Raw genomic sequence first — 18,625 nt, 5'->3', positions numbered from 1 at the left:
ACATCTGAGGTCATCAGTCCCCTAGACGTAGAACTACTTAAACGCAACTAACCTAAGGACATCACATACATCCATGCCCGAGGCAGGATTCGAACCTGTGACCGTAGCAGTTCCGGACTGAAGCGCCTAGTAGCGCTCGGCCACAGCGGCCGGCGCCAAGTTACAAATAAAACCTAAAAGACTATAAAATGTTGAAAGTTATTGTGCGATTTAGCCCGACAACCATTTTATTTTTATACGAGTACACCATTGGTGCGTTTGATGAAAGTGGTGAATTGAAAGAATTGCCAGCGTGCTGAGCTAATTGTAATTTGACGACCAAAATTACTTACAGAGTGCCAAATTTCGCAAGTATTCTTTAAAATTGTGCTTCATGTGTTTCGCAATTCCTCTGCCATGTTTGCAGGGGGGGGGGGGGGGGGGGACTAAGTACATAAAGTTTTCATAGAGAAACTAACTCTGGAGTCCGCCCCCGGTAGCTGAGTGGCGTACTCACTTCGGCGGTACATATTCTAAATTTGGAACAATACAGAGAAGTTTAGCATGGATGACACGCAAAATCGTGAAGCGTCCCACATTTTTTATATGTATCGCCGGCACGGTAACTCAGCGTGTTCGGTCAGAGGGTTTAGCTACCCTCTGTAGTAAAAAAACTGAGCGAACGGATCAACGAACAACCTTAACGAGTGTCATCGGTCATCGGACGCCCGCCACAAACAAATTCAACGAACAATATAGAACAAAAAAACAAAAAAAAGAAGTGGTCAGCGCGACAGAATGTCAATCCTAAGTGCCCGGGTTCGATTCCCGCCTGGGTGGGAGATTTTCTCCGCTCAGGGACTGGGAGTTGTGTTGTCCTAATCATCATCATTTCATCCCCATCGACGCGCAAGTCGTCGAAGCGGCGGTAAATCGAAAGACTTGCACTCGGCGAACGGTCTACCCGACGGGAGGCCCTAGTCATACGACATTTTTATTTTCCAAGTCTGGAAACATACTGTTTGAATACAAAACAAGTTGAAAGATCGAATCACAACGCGGTACGCGCACGAACTGAGAAGAAGGTCTCTTAGTAAGGCCCTGTTGTTGTTATGACGTCGCATACTACACTCCTGGAAATTTATGAAACTTCCCCTTTTTAACAATTGTACACGACTGTGCTTAAACTGACACACAATATTTTGTTAGCGCAACGCAATCTGACTTTCAAAAATCCTTACAAAAGAATGGCCCTGACTAACATTAAACTATACCTTTCACAAATCACTTACCTCACAAAAATCTTCGCTACTCAAGCTACTGCAATACAACGAGCGCCACTACTGCCAGCTAAATAAAAGATTCAAACTACTGAAGGCACTAACTACTGATAGGGATAGTTAGCAAATGAAAGATATTAATAGAGAACAAACAATGTATTTACCTTAATATCATCATATATAAATATGGCAGTTCATGACAAATTTCAAAACTCCGCCATCTCTCTCTCCACATCCACCACTGCTGGCGGCTCACCTCCAACTGCGCAACGCTACGCGCTGTTCACAGCCAGCTGCCTAACACTACAATGGCGAGTATTACAACAATGCAAAGCAGCCACAGACTGCACACAGCACAGCCAGTGATTTTCATACAGAGGTGGCGATACCAATAAAAAAACCTAAACAGCCTACTTACAACTACACTCCTGGAAATTGAAATAAGAACACCGTGAATTCATTGTCCCAGGAAGGGGAAACTTTATTGACACATTCCTGGGGTCAGATACATCACATGATCACACTGACAGAACCACAGGCACATAGACACAGGCAACAGAGCATGCACAATGTCGGCACTAGTACAGTGTATATCCACCTTTCGCAGCAATGCAGGCTGCTATTCTCCCATGGAGACGATCGTAGAGATGCTGGATGTAGTCCTGTGGAACGGCTTGCCATGCCATTTCCACCTGGCGCCTCAGTTGGACCAGCGTTCGTGCTGGACGTGCAGACCGCGTGAGCCGACGCTTCATCCAGTCCCAAACATGCTCAATGGGGGACAGATCCGGAGATCTTGCTGGCCAGGGTAGTTGACTTACACCTTCTAGAGCACGTTGGGTGGCACGGGATACATGCGGACGTGCATTGTCCTGTTGGAACAGCAAGTTCCCTTGCCGGTCTAGGAATGGTAGAACGATGGGTTCGATGACGGTTTGGATGTACCGTGCACTATTCAGTGTCCCCTCGACGATCACCAGTGGTGTACGGCCAGTGTAGGAGATCGCTCCCCACACCATGATGCCGGGTGTTGGCCCTGCGTGCCTCGGTCGTATGCAGTCCTGATTGTGGCGCTCACCTGCACGGCGCCAAACACGCATACGACCATCATTGGCACCAAGGCAGAAGCGACTCTCATCGCTGAAGACGACACGTCTCCATTCGTTCCTCCATTCACGCCTGTCGCGACACCACTGGAAGCGGGCTGCACGATGTTGGGGCGTGAGCGGAAGACGGCCTAACGGTGTGCGGGACCGTAGCCCAGCTTCATGGAGACGGTTGCGAATGGTCCTCGCCGATACCCCAGGAGCAACAGTGTCCCTAATTTGCTAGGTAGTGGCGGTGCGGTCCCCTACGGCACTGCGTAGGATCCTACGGTCTTGGCGTGCATCCGTGCGTCGCTGCGGTCCGGTCCCAGGTCGACGGGCACGTGCACCTTCCGCCGACCACTGGCGACAACATCGATGTACTGTGGAGACCTCACGCCCCACGTGTTGAGCAATTCGGCGGTACGTCTACCCGGCCTCCCGCATGCCCACTATACGCCCTCGCTCAAAGTCCGTCAACTGCACATACGGTTCACGTCCACGCTGTCGCGGCATGCTACCAGTGTTAAAGACTGCGATGGAGCACCATATGCCACGGCAAACTAGCTGACACTGACGGCGGCGGTGCACAAATGCTGCGCAGCTAGCGCCATTCGACGGCCAACACCGCGGTTCCTGGTGTGTCCGCTGTGGCGTGCGTGTGATCATTGCTTGTACAGCCCTCTCGCAGTGTCCGGAGCAAGTATGGTGGGTCTGACACACCGGTGTCAATGTGTTCTTTTTTCCATTTCCAGGAGTGTATTTTCGTCGACTACAGCAACGGCTGCGAGAAACTGGTACGTCCGCAACTTTCCGAATGGACACGCCGCACTCTCGGCTTTGAACAGGACGTCCTTCGTCACATAGAAGAGAACCCGACGACCAGTACTCGGAACACCGTCGAAACCATGGGTTCCTGTAGAGCACCAGGTCACCGCTCATTGTCTTCGCTGTGTGCTTGCTGTGGAGCGAGAGATTTGAAAATGATCCGATCTTCAAAATTATTGTACAAGCAAACAGTACATTACCGGATATGGGTTCCTCATCAACACATTAACTTCTAAGTCTCCTCTACAACATCCTGGATAAAACTATTGTCTGACGTTTCCTCTCCGACTGCAACAGACATCTTCGGAGGTAAAACGGCATTTGCCTCCGAAGATGTCTTCTGCAGTCGGAGACGAAAGAATAGTTCTATTCATCGATCACGTCATCTCAGCCCCTAAATTTTAACTGAAGTAAACTCCGACTGTGAAGACCTACCTTGTATGGTTAGTTCCTGTATAGTTCGTGCAATCACTACAGAATTCAAGGAGGTGATTCACGAGCCGTATGTTGCCGCGCATCCCAACTTTCAATCACGAATCCTTCATTCTGCAGTGGTTTTAAGCTTACTGACGGACTGTGACACGAAACTGGAACCTGCTTTCGCGGACATTGATATCACCAAATGTGCTACCTTGGCACGACTTAGAAACCAGCCTGACAGATTCATTTCAGCCAACACCTGTCTCTTATTGGTTGGCGACTCCATGGAGTGCTGTGTGCACAACGACCATATACGTGAAATTAGAAGGAAGGTCAGTGTTGGCAGTAATATAGATAGTTTATTGATAGAAAAATCGATTTTCAACCACATAGTGATCATCTTCAGTGCTGTGGTGTACAAATTAAATTCATGGGCACTGGTATCAAGTTATTATCAGCAAACAAATTTTGATCGTTTCTTGGCTTTGGTTACTGATAATAACTTGATACCAGCGCCTATGAGTTTAATTTGTACACCACAGCACGGAAGATGATCACTATGTGGTTGAAAATCGATTTTGCTATCAATAAACCATTAATATTACGGCCAACGCTGACCTTCCTTCTAATCTGTCTCTTAGTCTGCAAATATCACAGAAGTTCTCCTGCTTACTTTGCTCAAATAATATCCCTGGAAGAAAGCGTATCTCGGAGGACTGGTTTAGCCAAATGATCATTAATCCTGCAGCCCATTGGTCACGAAAGTGGATGTGGATATGGATATGAACACTATCCGGAGACATTGGGGCCAGGACTTAAAGTAGCATACATCGTATTACTGAAACAACTGCAATACGATTCCAGCCTTGCGGCATGAACAGCTGCCTTGAAACGCCATGTCCAGTAAGGTAGACGTCGCTTGGGGTGATCAGCAACACAAGCGACGTTGTTCGCAGCTTTTAAGGAGTATTGAGTAGTGCCACTGAGACCGATGTCAATTTTCCTCACGATACAACACTGCCAATGAGTGCGGTCTTGTAATCATTTACTGTGCACGTGTTTTCCTTGAAGACGGCATATCGTAACATACCCATTTCCGTTTTCACACAGGAAGCGGATCAGGCAATCAATTTCCATTGTTCTAAAAGCCCAGTCACGGTTTCCCCTGATAAGTGATTAAGCCGTAGCGTCAACAACAGCCCATATCCGTCATTATTTCGCTGCGGAGGCCCGTCTGTACTACTAACGGCTAAAAGGGAGCGCTATTCTACTTGCAGGTTGCCTATCTAACGACTTCCGGGGGCAACAAAAATTATATTTTCAGCGTTTCATATGGCTATCGATCGAATTTAAAAATTTAAAATGCTGTCATAACCTGCTCATTAATAGATATCATCTTATGTTAAATACACTACTGGCCATTAAAATTGCTACACCACGAAGATGACGTGACGTGCTACAGACGTGAAATTTAACCGACAGGAGGAAGATGCTGTGATGTGCAAATGATTAGCTTTTCAAAGCATTCACACAAGGTTGGCGCCGGTGGCGATATCTACAACGTGCTGACAAGAGGAAAGTTTAAAACCGATTTCTCATACACAAACAGCCGTTGACCGGCGTTGCCTGGTGAAACGTTGTTGTGATGCATCCTGTAAGGAGGAGAAATACTTACCATCACTTTTCCGACTTTGATAAAGGTCGGATTATAGCCTATCGCGATTGCGGTTTATCGTATCGCGACATTGCTGCTCGCGTTGATCGAGATCCAAGGACTGTTAGCAGAATATGGAATCGGTGGGATCAGGAGGCTAATACGGAACGCTGTGCTGGACCCCAACGGCCTCGTATCACTAGCCATCGAGATGACAGGTATCTTATCCACATGGCTGTAATGGATCGTGCAACCACGTCTCAATCTCTGAGTCAACAGATGGGAACGTCTGAAAGACGAGAACCATCTGCACGAACAGTTCGACGACGTTTGCAGCAGCATGGACTATCAGCTCGGAGACCATGGCTGCGGTTACCCTTGACGCTGCATCACAGACAGGAGCGCTTGCGATGGTGTACTCAACGACAAGCTGGGTGTACAAATGGCAAAACGCCATTTTTTTCGGATGAATCCAGTTCTGTTTACAGCATGATGATGGTCGCATCCGTGTTGGGCGACATCGCGGAGAACGCACATCGGAAGCGTGTATTCGTCATCTCCATACTGGCGTATCACCCGGCGTGATGGTATGGGGTGCCATTGGTTACGCTGTAAGTAGGCTGTTTATGTTTTCTTATTGGCAACGTTACGTAGCGCTCTGGATGAAAATCACTGGCTGTGCTGTGTGCAGTCTGTGTCTAGTTTGCATTGTTGTCTGCCATTGTAGTGTTGGGCAGCGGCAGCTGGGTGTTAACAGCGCGTAGCGTTGCGCAGTTGGAGGTGAGCCGCCAGCAGTGGTGGATGTGGGGAGAGAGATGGCGGAGTTTTGAAACTTTTAAAACTGGATGTCATGAACTGATATGTATATTATGAGTTTTCAACATTATTAAGGTAAATACATTGTTTGTTCTCTATTAAAATCTTTCATTTGCAAACTATGCCTATTAGTAGTTAGTGCCTTCCGTAGTTTGAATCTTTTATTTAGCTGGCAGTAGTGGCGCTCGCTGTTTTGCAGTAGTTCGAGTAATGAAGATTTTTGGTGAGGTAAGTGATTTGTGAAAGGTATAGGTTAATGTTAGTCAGGGCCATTCTTTTGTAGGGATTTTTGAAAGTCAGATTGCGTTGCGCAAAAAAAATATTGTGTGTCAGTTTAAGCCCAGTCACGTGTATAATTTTTCAAAAGGGACGTTTCAACACGTCTCGGACACCTCTTGTTCGCAGTGACGCACTTTGAACAGTGGACGTTACATTTCAGATGTGTTACGACCCGTGGCTCTACCCTTCATTCGATCCCTGCGAAACACTACATTTCAGCAGGATAATGCACGACCGCATGTTGCAGGTCCTGTACGGGCCTTCCTGGATACAGAAAATGCTCGACTGCTACCCTGGCCAGCACATTCTCCAGACGTCTCACCATTTGAAAACGTCTGGTCAATGGTGGCCGACAAACTGGCTCGTCACAATACGGCAGTCGCTACTCTTGATGAACTGTGGTATCGTGTTGAAGCTGCATGGGCAGCTGTACCTGTACACGCCATCCAAGCTCTGTTTGACTAATTGCCCAGCCGTTATTATGGCCAGAAGTGGTTGTTCTGGGTACTGATTTCTCAAGATCCATGCACCCAAACTGCGTGAAAATGTAATCACATGTCAGTTCTAGTATAATATATTTGTCCAATGGATAGCCGTTTATCATCTGCATTTCTTCTTGGTGTAGCAATTTTAATGGCCAGTACTGTACAATAAGCCAGGTGTTAAAATTGGAAAGTTTATATATGTCTTGAGGCAGTATAGGTCACAAAGCACTGCACTCCGTCTTCAGGCCACAAGTGTCCCATCGGTACCATCCGACCGCCGTGTCATCCTCAGATGAGAATGCGGATTGTAGGATCGTGTTGTCAGCACACCGCTCTCCCAGTCGTTATGGTAGTTGTCTTTGAACGGAGCCGCTACTATTCGGTCGAATAGCTCCTCAATTGGCATCACGAGACTGAATGTACCCCGAATAATCGCAACAGCGCATGGCGGCCCAGATGGTCACCCATTCAAGTACCGCCCATGCCCGACAGCGCTTAATGTCGGTGGTCTGACGGGAACCGGCGTATCCACTGCGGCAAGGCCGCTGCACAGTGTAACTCAGAGCGTGCAAATATCCGGACTTTGTTCATCCCTTATTTGAAAATGAGAGCACTTAGCGAATTCCAACGAACTTTACACATAATTTCAAACTTTTAGGAAATCTTTTCCCCTTACACCGCCCCCCTCCCTCCCACAAAATTAGTAAAGGAAAAAAGTTAATCGCCTACTGCATTTCGTTGTTACTGGACTAAATCTGCAACATCAGGTATGGTGTCTTAATTTGTTACTTCTTTACTACTTACACCATTCGCAATGCTTTATGCAGACAGTATCCACATATGAGACTGAACGTACCTGCAAAATTATATCACTGTATTAGGTTTGTGCATAAGTTCGTAGCGTTTTTGTTTAGCATGTTAGCATTCCGGTTGCTAGGGGTTTATTTATCGACTGTCGTTTTTCATTTGTGGTTTGCTGCTGCTATTTGAGTTTCCATATTGCCATCTTGTCACCTGGAGATAGTGAGTGAAGGTGTGGAAGTTAGAAAATGGAATGCCAAGAAAAGAAATCGGAACATTTCCGATATACCTGTATTCTTCTGTTTGAGTTCAATAGTGGGGAGACACTGCGGAGGCAGCCATAAATGTTTGCGGCGTGTATGGCGATATTGCCATTGGATAAAGCACGCAAGAAAATGGTTTTCTCGTTTTAAGGAGGATTATTGTGACATTAGTGACTGTCCATATTCAGGAAAACCTTCGCGGTTTGATGAGGATGATTAGAGTGCTTTAATCAACAATGATGCACGTCAGTGTACTCGAGAACTGTCAAATGCGGTGAACTGTGATTATTCTACCATCGTGCGACGTTTGCATGCAATGGGGAAGGTTCAAAAATCGGCTGTGTGGGTACCGCATTCTCTAAGCCAAAATCACAAATATGAGGAGGGGCCATATGTGAATCTCTGCCTGCTTGTCATCAGTTGGCTCGTGAACAAGACCAACCATTCCTACAATGTATTGTTACTGATGACGGGAAATGTACCGTTATGCCAACGTAAGGAAACGGAACGAATGGTTGAGCCCTAACAAAGCAGCAAATCCTAGTAAAAAAGCTGCGCGCATCCACGAAAGATAATCTTATGCTTCTGATGGAACAGCGACGGTGTGGTGTGCTACGAATTGCTTCCCCGAGATTTAACCATAGCTGAGGACATTTATTGTCAACAACTGAGACGTCTTGCAGACGCAATTCAAGAACAACGACCAGGAAGACTGCGTGAAGCGATTCTACTCCGAGATAATACACACAGGCAGTCTGCTAAACTGGCAAAAAACACTGCACAGGAGTTGGATTGGGAGATCATTCCGCACCCACCTCTTCACACGATTTTGAACCCTTAGATTTTCAGCTTTTCCTCTCTCTACCGAACAACTTTCAAGGAACTTCCTTTCCAGTAACATAGCTTGACGAGTTCTTCACCACAAAACCACGTGATTTCTGCAGTCGTAGAACCGAAAAGCTACCCCAGCGTTGGCAGAGTGTTGTAAATAGTGTTGATGAAGTCCCATACTCAATCACAGAGCATAGGGAACGATGCAGGAGACCCGCACCTAGGCAAGGTCCTACCGGAGGTGGTTTGCCATTGTCTTCCTGCGACCGTAATGGGGATGAATGAAGAAGACGACACAACAACACCCAGTCATCTCGAGGCAGGTGAAAATCCCTGACCCCGACGGGAATCGAATCCGGGACCCCGTGCTCGGGAAGCGAGAACGCTACCGCGTGACTACGAGCTGTGGACTGTTGTAAATACCAGTGAAGGAGGACAAATTATTGAAGACTAGAGCCTCTGTTATGTGTATTTGTAGTGTTTATTAAACTCACGGAAAAACGCTACGAACTTATGCACCAACCTAATACGACACCGTCCGCATCTCGTGGTCGTGCGGTAGCGTTCTCGCTTCCCACGCCCCGGTTCCCGGGTTCGATTCCCGGCGGGGTCAGGGATTTTCTCTGCCTCGTGATGACTGGGTGTTGTGTGCTGTCCTTAGGTTAATTAGGTTTAAGTAGTTCTAAGTTCTAGGGGACTGATGACCATAGATGTTAAGTCCCATAGTGCTCAGAGCCATTTGAACCTGGCCGGCCACGGTGGCCGTGCGGTTCTGGCGCTGCAGTCCGGAACCGCGGGACTGCTACGGTCGCAGGTTCGAATCCTGCCTCGGGCATGGGTGTGTGTGATGTCCTTAGGTTAGTTAGGTTTAAGTAGTTCTAAGTTCTAGGGGACTTATGACCTAAGATGTTGAGTCCCATAGTGCTCAGAGCCATTTGAACCATTTTTTGAACCATTTTTTTTAATACGACACACAATTCGGAAGATATAACGTTTCATTCATGGGAGTTAGATTGTTTGGAGTCGAGAATAGAAGTTTACTTGACTATAACTTACGATGAACTGTATTAAAATCTGCAAGCCGACCACTGCAGTTGAGGTAATAACCACAAAATTTGCGCCGTGTTCTAAGTAAGTAATACGATTTATTGGAGTCAGAACTAGTGAATAGTCCTGTCGTCAAACTGTATAGTCATAGCAATCGGTCGGCTGTCGCTTTGTCTCCGCCCTAATAACAGCCCTAGCTGCCAGTCTTTGACAGGCAATGATCGATTAAATGCATGATGTCTAGCATATATTGCAAAAATTACACGGTCCAGTCACATTAACGTGTCCACCGCCTATGTTCGACTTCAGCGTGCAATAACCACTGACTGACAACAAGAGGCGGCACCAGCGGTGGAAGGTTTATAAAGCGTGCCTGGGGGACGCGGTGAGTAGTGCAGTTGTTGTTGACGTCCAAGAGAGCACGATCATTGGCTTTCACACTAACAAGGGGAGGCCGCCAATTGTGAAATTCAGATTCGATTCATACTGCGCATAATAAAAGATCATGGCCAGAGGTGTAATGTGGCAAAGCACCAAGATGCACTTCTCAGCCGTTGTCGAGAAAATCGACAGTTAAAAGAAACCGTTGTGGTTAAATACTCTCCACGATTAACAATTTTCTACAGCGTCGTGGCGCAGCGGTAAGCGTTTGGGTTCGTAATCCGAAGGTCGCCGGATCGAATCTCGCGCCGTGCGACCTATTTTTTTTTTTAGTATTTGTTTTTTGTAATTAAAAAAATGGTTCTGAGCACTATGGGACTCAACTGCTGTGGTCATAAGTCCCCTAGAACTTAGAACTACTTAAACCTAACGACAACACAAACATTCATGCCCGAGGCAGGATTCGAACCTGCGACCGTAGCGGTCGCGCGGTTCCAGACTGTAGCGCCAGAACCGCTGGGCCACCAGCGCCCGGCTTTTGTAATTCAAATATATATATATATATATATTTGATATATATATATATTTGAATTACGCAACAATTATGCATATATAATAAGTTGTTGAAAGTCGTTTGTCGTGGAAAAACTGGCGACTTCGAACATCATTATGTTTTCCGCAAAAAAAGTTATATTTCACAAATGTTATTAATTGTCTTCATAATGTTAACCACGTATAGTTAACGGAAGACGTAGAAACGATATTCCGAAACGAATACGTATAGCGTAAGTCAAACGTTCGAATTAGGATAGAGACCCCACGAACACAAATTTGCTGTGGCAGGTATGAAATACAAACTCCGTTACTCGCTCGTTACACTTGAAGGACAGATGTTGAATGGGCCGAAACGAGCCGCCGCATAACAGCGTAGTTGCCTGCTAACTTCGAAAGAAGGTAGATGCGGTCCCTAGCGCAACTTATAACATCGTCGAAAATCAGTGCGGACGTGAGAGCTTTGGTACACCCTGTTAAAAAAAAACGGAAAAATGGAGGCGGTACAATTGGAGAGCGATTCGCCTTCACCAACATGCATAAGCAATTCATTAATACTTTATATATATATATATATATATATATATATATATATATATATATATATATATAATTTGAATTACAAGAAACTAATAATAAGAAAATGTCGCATGCCGCGAGATTCGATCCGGCGACCTACGGATTACGAACCCGAGCGCTTACCGCTGCGCCACGATGCTGTAAAAAATTATTAATCGTATAAGTGTATATACCTACGATACGTAATTATTCAGAAGTTTTCCTGTATATTTTATTTTTGTTGAGAATAATAACCCTCTAAATTCAAAACGTAAACTGTCACCTGTAGTCATTGGTACGATTTCAGGTAAAATCCCTCATTATTTTATTCGGAAAGCAGTTTTTGTTTCTGTTCACGCTTATACAACGGCTAGCAACTCACGATCGCCTAAAATTAGTGAAATTTGGGGTTTCTTCGCCGGTTTAGGTGATGGGAAAGCAAAGTGCAACTGTTGCTCTAAGTGTATTTCACCGCGCGATTCGTCGACAGGCAGTAGAGGGAGGCCTCAAGTGAAGGGAGAATGACTGACGTAGCGCCAATGTAGTGGAAAAGGGAGAGTGGAAGAGAGTGAGTGAACTAGACAAAAGTGTGGAGTGTGCTATCTGTGAAGAGTTTTAAGTGCCAGTTCATTGAAATTGAGTGGTTAGTTCACACTTCACTGGAGTGAAGCGTTCATTTGAACGACTCATTCACGAGCTCCCCATCACTACATCGGGTGCCTCTGAGTGTTCCAGAGATTATTCGCATTGTTTCCTTCAGTTGAACGTCCACTTCAGTCACTTGTGTACTTTTGATCCAGACTAGCGACGAACAATATTCCGTCACGCTGTAGACAAGAGCTACTGCTGAAGTCTTCAATGTGCTCGCTCTATATTTACGTTGATGGTCAAGTGACCGACCCAGCACCAACCGTCGAATATCTGCAAGCTTTTTTGCAGTTCTCTTCGGTTTTCTAGCTTTGTAATTTTCCTAAATACGACAGCAGCATCCGCAAACAGCTTCACGAAGCTGCCGACATTATCCACCAGATCAGTTATGTACACTCCTGGAAATTGAAATAAGAACACCGTGAATTCATTGTCCCAGGAAGGGGAAACTTTATTGACACATTCCTGGGGTCAGATACATCACATGATCACACTGACAGAACCACAGGCACATAGACACAGGCAACAGAGCATGCACAATGTCGGCACTAGTACAGTGTATATCCACCTTTCGCAGCAATGCAGGCTGCTATTCTCCCATGGAGACGATCGTAGAGATGCTGGATGTAGTCCTGTGGAACGGCTTGCCATGCCATTTCCACCTGGCGCCTCAGTTGGACCAGCGTTCGTGCTGGACGTGCAGACCGCGTGAGACGACGCTTCATCCAGTCCCAAACATGCTCAATGGGGGACAGATCCGGAGATCTTGCTGGCCAGGGTAGTTGACTTACACCTTCTAGAGCACGTTGGGTGGCACGGGATACATGCAGACGTGCATTGTCCTGTTGGAACAGCAAGTTCCCTTGCCGGTCTAGGAATGGTAGAACGATGGGTTCGATGACGGTTTGGATGTACCGTGCACTATTCAGTGTCCCCTCGACGATCACCAGTGGTGTACGGCCAGTGTAGGAGATCGCTCCCCACACCATGATGCCGGGTGTTGGCCCTGTGTGCCTCGGTCGTATGCAGTCCTGATTGTGGCGCTCACCTGCACGGCGCCAAACACGCATACGACCATCATTGGCACCAAGGCAGAAGCGACTCTCATCGCTGAAGACGACACGTCTCCATTCGTCCCTCCATTCACGCCTGTCGCGACACCATTGGAGGCGGGCTGCACGATGTTGGGGCGTGAGCGGAAGACGGCCTAACGGTGTGCAGGACCGTAGCCCAGCTTCATGGAGACAGTTGCGAATGGTCCTCGCCGATACCCCAGGAGCAACAGTGTCCCTAATTTGCTGGGAAGTGGCGGTGCGGTCCCCTACGGCACTGCGTAGGATCCTACGGTCTTGGCGTGCATCCGTGCGTCGCTGCGGTCCGGTCCCAGGTCGACGGGCACGTGCACCTTCCGCCGACCACTGGCGACAACATCGATGTACTGTGGAGACCTCACGCCCCACGTGTTGAGCAATTCGGCGGTACGTCCACCCGGCCTCCCGCATGCCCCCTATACGCCCTCGCTCAAAGTCCGTCAACTGCACATACGGTTCACGTCCACGTTGTCGCGGCATGCTACCAGTGTTAAAGACTGCGATCGAGCTCCGTATGCCACGGCAAACTGGCTGACACTGACTGCGGCGGTGCACAAATGCTGCGCAGCTAGCGCCATTAGGCTGCCAACACCGCGGTTCCTGGTGTGTCCGCTGTGCCGTGCGTGTGATCATTGCTTGTACAGCCCTCTCGCAGTGTCCGGAGCAAGTATGGTGGGTCTGACACACCGGTGTCAATGTGTTCCTTTTTCCATTTCCAGGAGTGTAATATACCGCGAACAGTGACGACCCATTGGGGTACTCCTGGGGATAATTTTACATCTAATGATTTCGTCAATTTAAGAAAGACACGTTCAATTCTGTGTACTAGGAAGTCCTGAATCCAGTCAGAAAGCAGGTTCGATATTTCATAACCTCATATTTCATTCATTAAGCTAAACTATGGAGCTGTATCGAAAGCGCTCCAAACGCCAGGTCTGGGGTTTCGTGCAAATGTAGTCTTATTATGTATTGACTTTCTCAGTAGTAACTCCTTTAATAGATATACAGGGTGTTTCAAAAATGACCGGTATATTTGAAACGGCAATAAAAACTAAACGAGCAGCGATAGAAATACACCGTTTGTTGCAATATGCTTGGGACAGCAGTACATTTTCAGGCGGACAAACTTTCGAAATTACAGTAGTTACAATTTTCAACAACAGATGGCGCTGCAAGTGATGTGAAAGATATAGAAGACAACGCAGTCTGTGGGTGCGCCATTCTGTACGTCGTCTTTCTGCTGTAAGCGTGTGCTGTTCACAACGTGCAAGTGTGCTGTAGACAACATGGTTTATTCCTTAGAACTGAGTGCCGGCCGAAGTGGCCGTGCGGTTAAAGGCGCTGCAGTCTGGAACCGCAAGACCGCTACGGTCGCAGGTCCGAATCCTGCCTCGGGCATGGATGTTTGTGATGTCCTTAGGTTAGTTAGGTTTAACTAGTTCTAAGTTCTAGGGGACTAATGACCTCAGCAGTTGAGTCCCATAGTGCTCAGAGCCATTTGAACCATTTGAACCTTAGAACTGAGGATTTTTCTGGTGTTGGAATTCCACCGCCTAGAACACAGTGTTGTTGCAACAAGACGAAGTTTTCAACGGAGGTTTAATGTAACCAAAGGACCGAAAAGCGATACAATAAAGGATCTGTTTGAAAAATTTCAACGGTCTGGGAACGTGACGGATGAACGTGCTGGAAAGGTAGGGCGACCGCGTACGGCAACCACAGAGGGCAACGCGCAGCTAGTGCAGCAGGTGATCCAACAGCGGCCTCGGGTTTCCGTTCGCTGTGTTGCAGCTGCGGTCCAAATGACGCCAACATCCACGTATCGTCTCATGCGCCAGAGATTACACCTCTATCCATACAAAATTCAAACGCGCCAACCCCTCAGCGCCGTTACCATTGCTGCACGAGAGACATTTGCTAACGATATAGTGCACAGGATTGATGACGGCGATATGCATGTGGGCAGCATTTGGTTTACTGACGAAGCTTATTTTTACCTGGACGGCTTCGTCAATAAACAGAACTGGCGCATATGGGGAACCGAAAAGCCCCATGTTGCAGTCCCATCGTCCCTGCATCCTCAAAAAGTACTGGTCTGGGCCGCCATTTCTTCCAAAGGAATCATTGGCCCATTTTTCAGATCCGAAACGATTACTGCATCACGCTATCTGGACATTCTTCGTGAATTTGTGGCGGTACAAACTGCCTTAGACGACACTGCGAACACCTCGTGGTTTATGCAAGATGGTGCCCGGCCACATCGCACGGCCGACGTCTTTAATTTCCTGAATGAATATTTCGATGATCGTGTGATTGATTTGGGCTATCCGAAACATACAGGAGGCGGCGTGGATTGGCCTCCCTATTCGCCAGACATGAACCCCTGTGACTTCTTTCTGTGGGGACACTTGAAACACCAGGTGTACCGCCAGAATCCAGAAACAATTGAACAGCTGAAGCAGTACATCTCATCTGCATGTGAAGCCATTCCGCCAGACACGTTGTCAAAGGTTTCGGGTAATTTCATTCAGAGACTACGCCATATTATTGCTACGCATGGTGGATATGTGGAAAATACCGTACTATAGAGTTTCCCAGACCGCAGCGCCATCTGTTGTTGAAAATTGTAACTACTGTAATTTCGAAAGTTTGTCTGCCTGAAAATGTACTGTTGTCCCAAGCACATTGCAACAAACGGTGTATTTCTATCGCTGCTCGTTTAGTTTTTATTGCCGTTTCAAATATACCGGTCATTTTTGAAACACCCTGTATATACATTTCTCTTCCACACTTACTTGTTAAATTATGTATTAAATAAGGCACTGTAGGAAGTCAAGTGGTAACTGTGGAATATCACACCAGAAATGAGATTCGTTTGTGAATGAGAGTGAGAATGACGCGCGATGGCCTCTTTGCTTATGTGCGTCTACTCCCAGCCTGCTTTGAGCGCGTTTGGACGCCATTTGCAACCGTATCGTCTGTGTGCAGATCTGTAGAAGTTTATAACGTTTAAGAAGTAGCCTATGCCTTCCAATGTGTTGCTCCTCAATGATAATCCAATGGCACATGTTTTTGCACAAAATCCGATGATGTCTTTTGGATGGAACAACCGGATCATCCACCTTACAGTCCAGGCCTGTCTCCCAATGATACTTGTTTCGATACTTAAATGAGTTCCTTGGCAGTGAACAGCTCAACGACGGCATAGAAGTGAAAACTGCAGCCATCGATTGGGTTTCTTCACAGGCGGGAGATTTCTTTGACGTCTGAATTCAAGAACTTGTTAACTGATATGACAAATTTTCGTATAAACAGTGTGAAAGAATAGTGACTTGTTGAGAATTGTGTTATAGATGATAACGTTTTAAGAAGGTTGAGATATAATGATGACGCGTCGACAATGTCAGAAGACTCTTGAAGTTTGATATTAGCCAAACCACAATTGGTAATGGTCTTTAAGACCAAAATTGCAATAGCGAAAATAAATAATTATATATTCAAGGGCGACTATGACTTCTTTTAAAAAGGCATGACAAAAGTTTGAAAAACAATGGAAATTATGTAGAAAAGTAGCTAAAAGTATGTGGAATACTGACAAAAAAGATATTCTCAGTGTTTTTGTTCTTATCGGAAAATATACCTTATTTTAAAAAAATACCTCTCATATAAATAAATCAAACAGCGCATAAGAGGTTTGCCTGTGGATGATACTGTCTAGAAAAGAAAGAAGTATGTGCTGGTGCTCTACATGTCTAAGACAGAGCAGCAATAAATCTTGCTAACAGCAATATTAACAACTGGAGGACCTAAATACACTTACTGGCGAGTTAAAATGATTCTTTCACACTGCAATGCATAGTAATCATTAAATTAAAATACACTACTGGCCATTAAAATTGCTACACCACGAAGGTGACGTGATACAAACGCGAAATTTAACCGACAGGAAGAAGATGCTGTGATATGCAAATGATTAGCTTTTCAGAGCATTCACACAAGGTTGGCGCCGGTGGCGACATCTACAACGAGCTGACATGAGGAAAGTTTCCAACCGATTTCTCATACAGAAATAGCAGTTGACCGGCGTTGCCTGGTGAAACGTTGTTGTGATGTCTCTTGTAAACAGGAGAAATGCGTACCATCACGTTTCAGACTTTGATAAAGGTCGGATTGTAGCGTGTCGCGATTGCGGTTTATCGTATCGCGACATTGCTGCTCGCGTTGGTCGAGATCCAATGACTGTTAGCAGAAAATGGAATCGGTGGCTTCAGGAGGGTAATACGGAACGCCGTGCTGGATCCCAACGGCCTCGTATCACTAGCAGTCGAGATGACAGGCATCTTATCCTCATGGCTGTAACGGATCGTGCAGCCACGTCTCGATCCCTGAGTCAACAGATGGGGACGTTTGCAAGATAACAACCATGTGCACGAACAGTTCGACGACGTTTGCAGCAGCATGGACTATCAGCTCGGAGACCACGGCTGAAGTTACCCTTGACGCTGGATCACAGACAGGAGCGCCTGCGATGGTATACTCGACGACGAACCTAGGTGCACGAATGGCAAAACGTCATTTTTTCGGATGACTCCAGGTTCTGTTTACAGCATCGTGATGGTCGCATCCGTGTTTGACGACATCGCGGTGAACGCACATTGGAAACGTGTATTCGTCGTCGCCATACTGGCGTATCACCCGGAGTGATGGTATGGGGTACCATTGGCTACATATCTCGGTCACCTCTTTTTCGCATTGACAGCACTTTGATCAGTGGACGTTACATTTCAGATGTGTCACGCCCGTGGCCCTACCCTTCATTCTATCTCTGCGAAACCCTACATTTCAGCAGGATAATGCACGAGCGCATGTCGCAGGTCCTGTACGGGCCTTTCTGGATACAGTAAATGTTCGACTGCTGCCCTGGCCAGCACATTCTCCAGATCTCGCACGAATTGAAAACGTGTGGTCAATGGCGGCCGAACAACTGGCTCGTCAAAACACACCAGTCACTACTCTTGATGAACTGTGGTATCGTGTTGAAGCTGCATGGGCAGCTGTACCTGTACACGCCATCCAAGCTCTGTTTGACTCAATGCCCAGGCGTATCAAGGCGGTTATTACGGCCAGAGGTGGTTGTTCAGGTTACTGATTTCTCAGGATCTGTGCACCCAAATTGCGTGAAAATGTAATCACATGTCAGTTCTAGTATAATACATTTGTCCAATGAATTTCTTCTTGGTGTAGCCATTTTAATGGCCAGTAGTGTAGATACACCCTCTTAACGGACTGTAGGTGATACAAGAAGTTGTTTCTGTGTGACTGCAGTTGTGGGTCAGCGCCACTGAATGGACGGCTGTCCCACGGGAGACAGCGCAGCGCCTGGCGCCTGACCAGCCGGCCGTCCGTGGCGCTAGCTACACAGAACGCACGCGCCGCCAAGGTCACACCACGCGCCACGCCCTGCGCTGCAGCTGCCGCCTACCGACGCCCACGCAGCCGCTACTTCGCGTCGCGTCGTACGACACCACTCAGACCACAGTCCGAGCGTCGAGTGCCCTAACAAAAGCAGCATCGCCCACCGGCTGTTCACCAAGAGCGCCCCGCGTCTTCAACTTCAGCTTTCACTA

General features: G+C 46.9%; 2 pseudogenes; one reads left to right on the top strand and one right to left on the bottom strand.

Annotated features, from left to right (window-relative positions):
- The first annotated feature begins 488 nt into the window (after window positions 1-488).
- LOC124608717 lies at window positions 489-582 on the top strand (annotated as a pseudogene).
- A 6,676-nt stretch (window positions 583-7,258) lies between these two features.
- LOC124608910 lies at window positions 7,259-7,376 on the bottom strand (annotated as a pseudogene).
- Between the last annotated feature and the right edge of the window lie 11,249 nt (window positions 7,377-18,625).

Source organism: Schistocerca americana, chromosome 3 (genome assembly GCF_021461395.2).
Source record: "Schistocerca americana isolate TAMUIC-IGC-003095 chromosome 3, iqSchAmer2.1, whole genome shotgun sequence".
Classification (NCBI taxonomy): Eukaryota; Metazoa; Arthropoda; class Insecta; order Orthoptera; family Acrididae; genus Schistocerca; species Schistocerca americana.
This window is presented reverse-complemented; position numbering and strand designations above follow the sequence as displayed.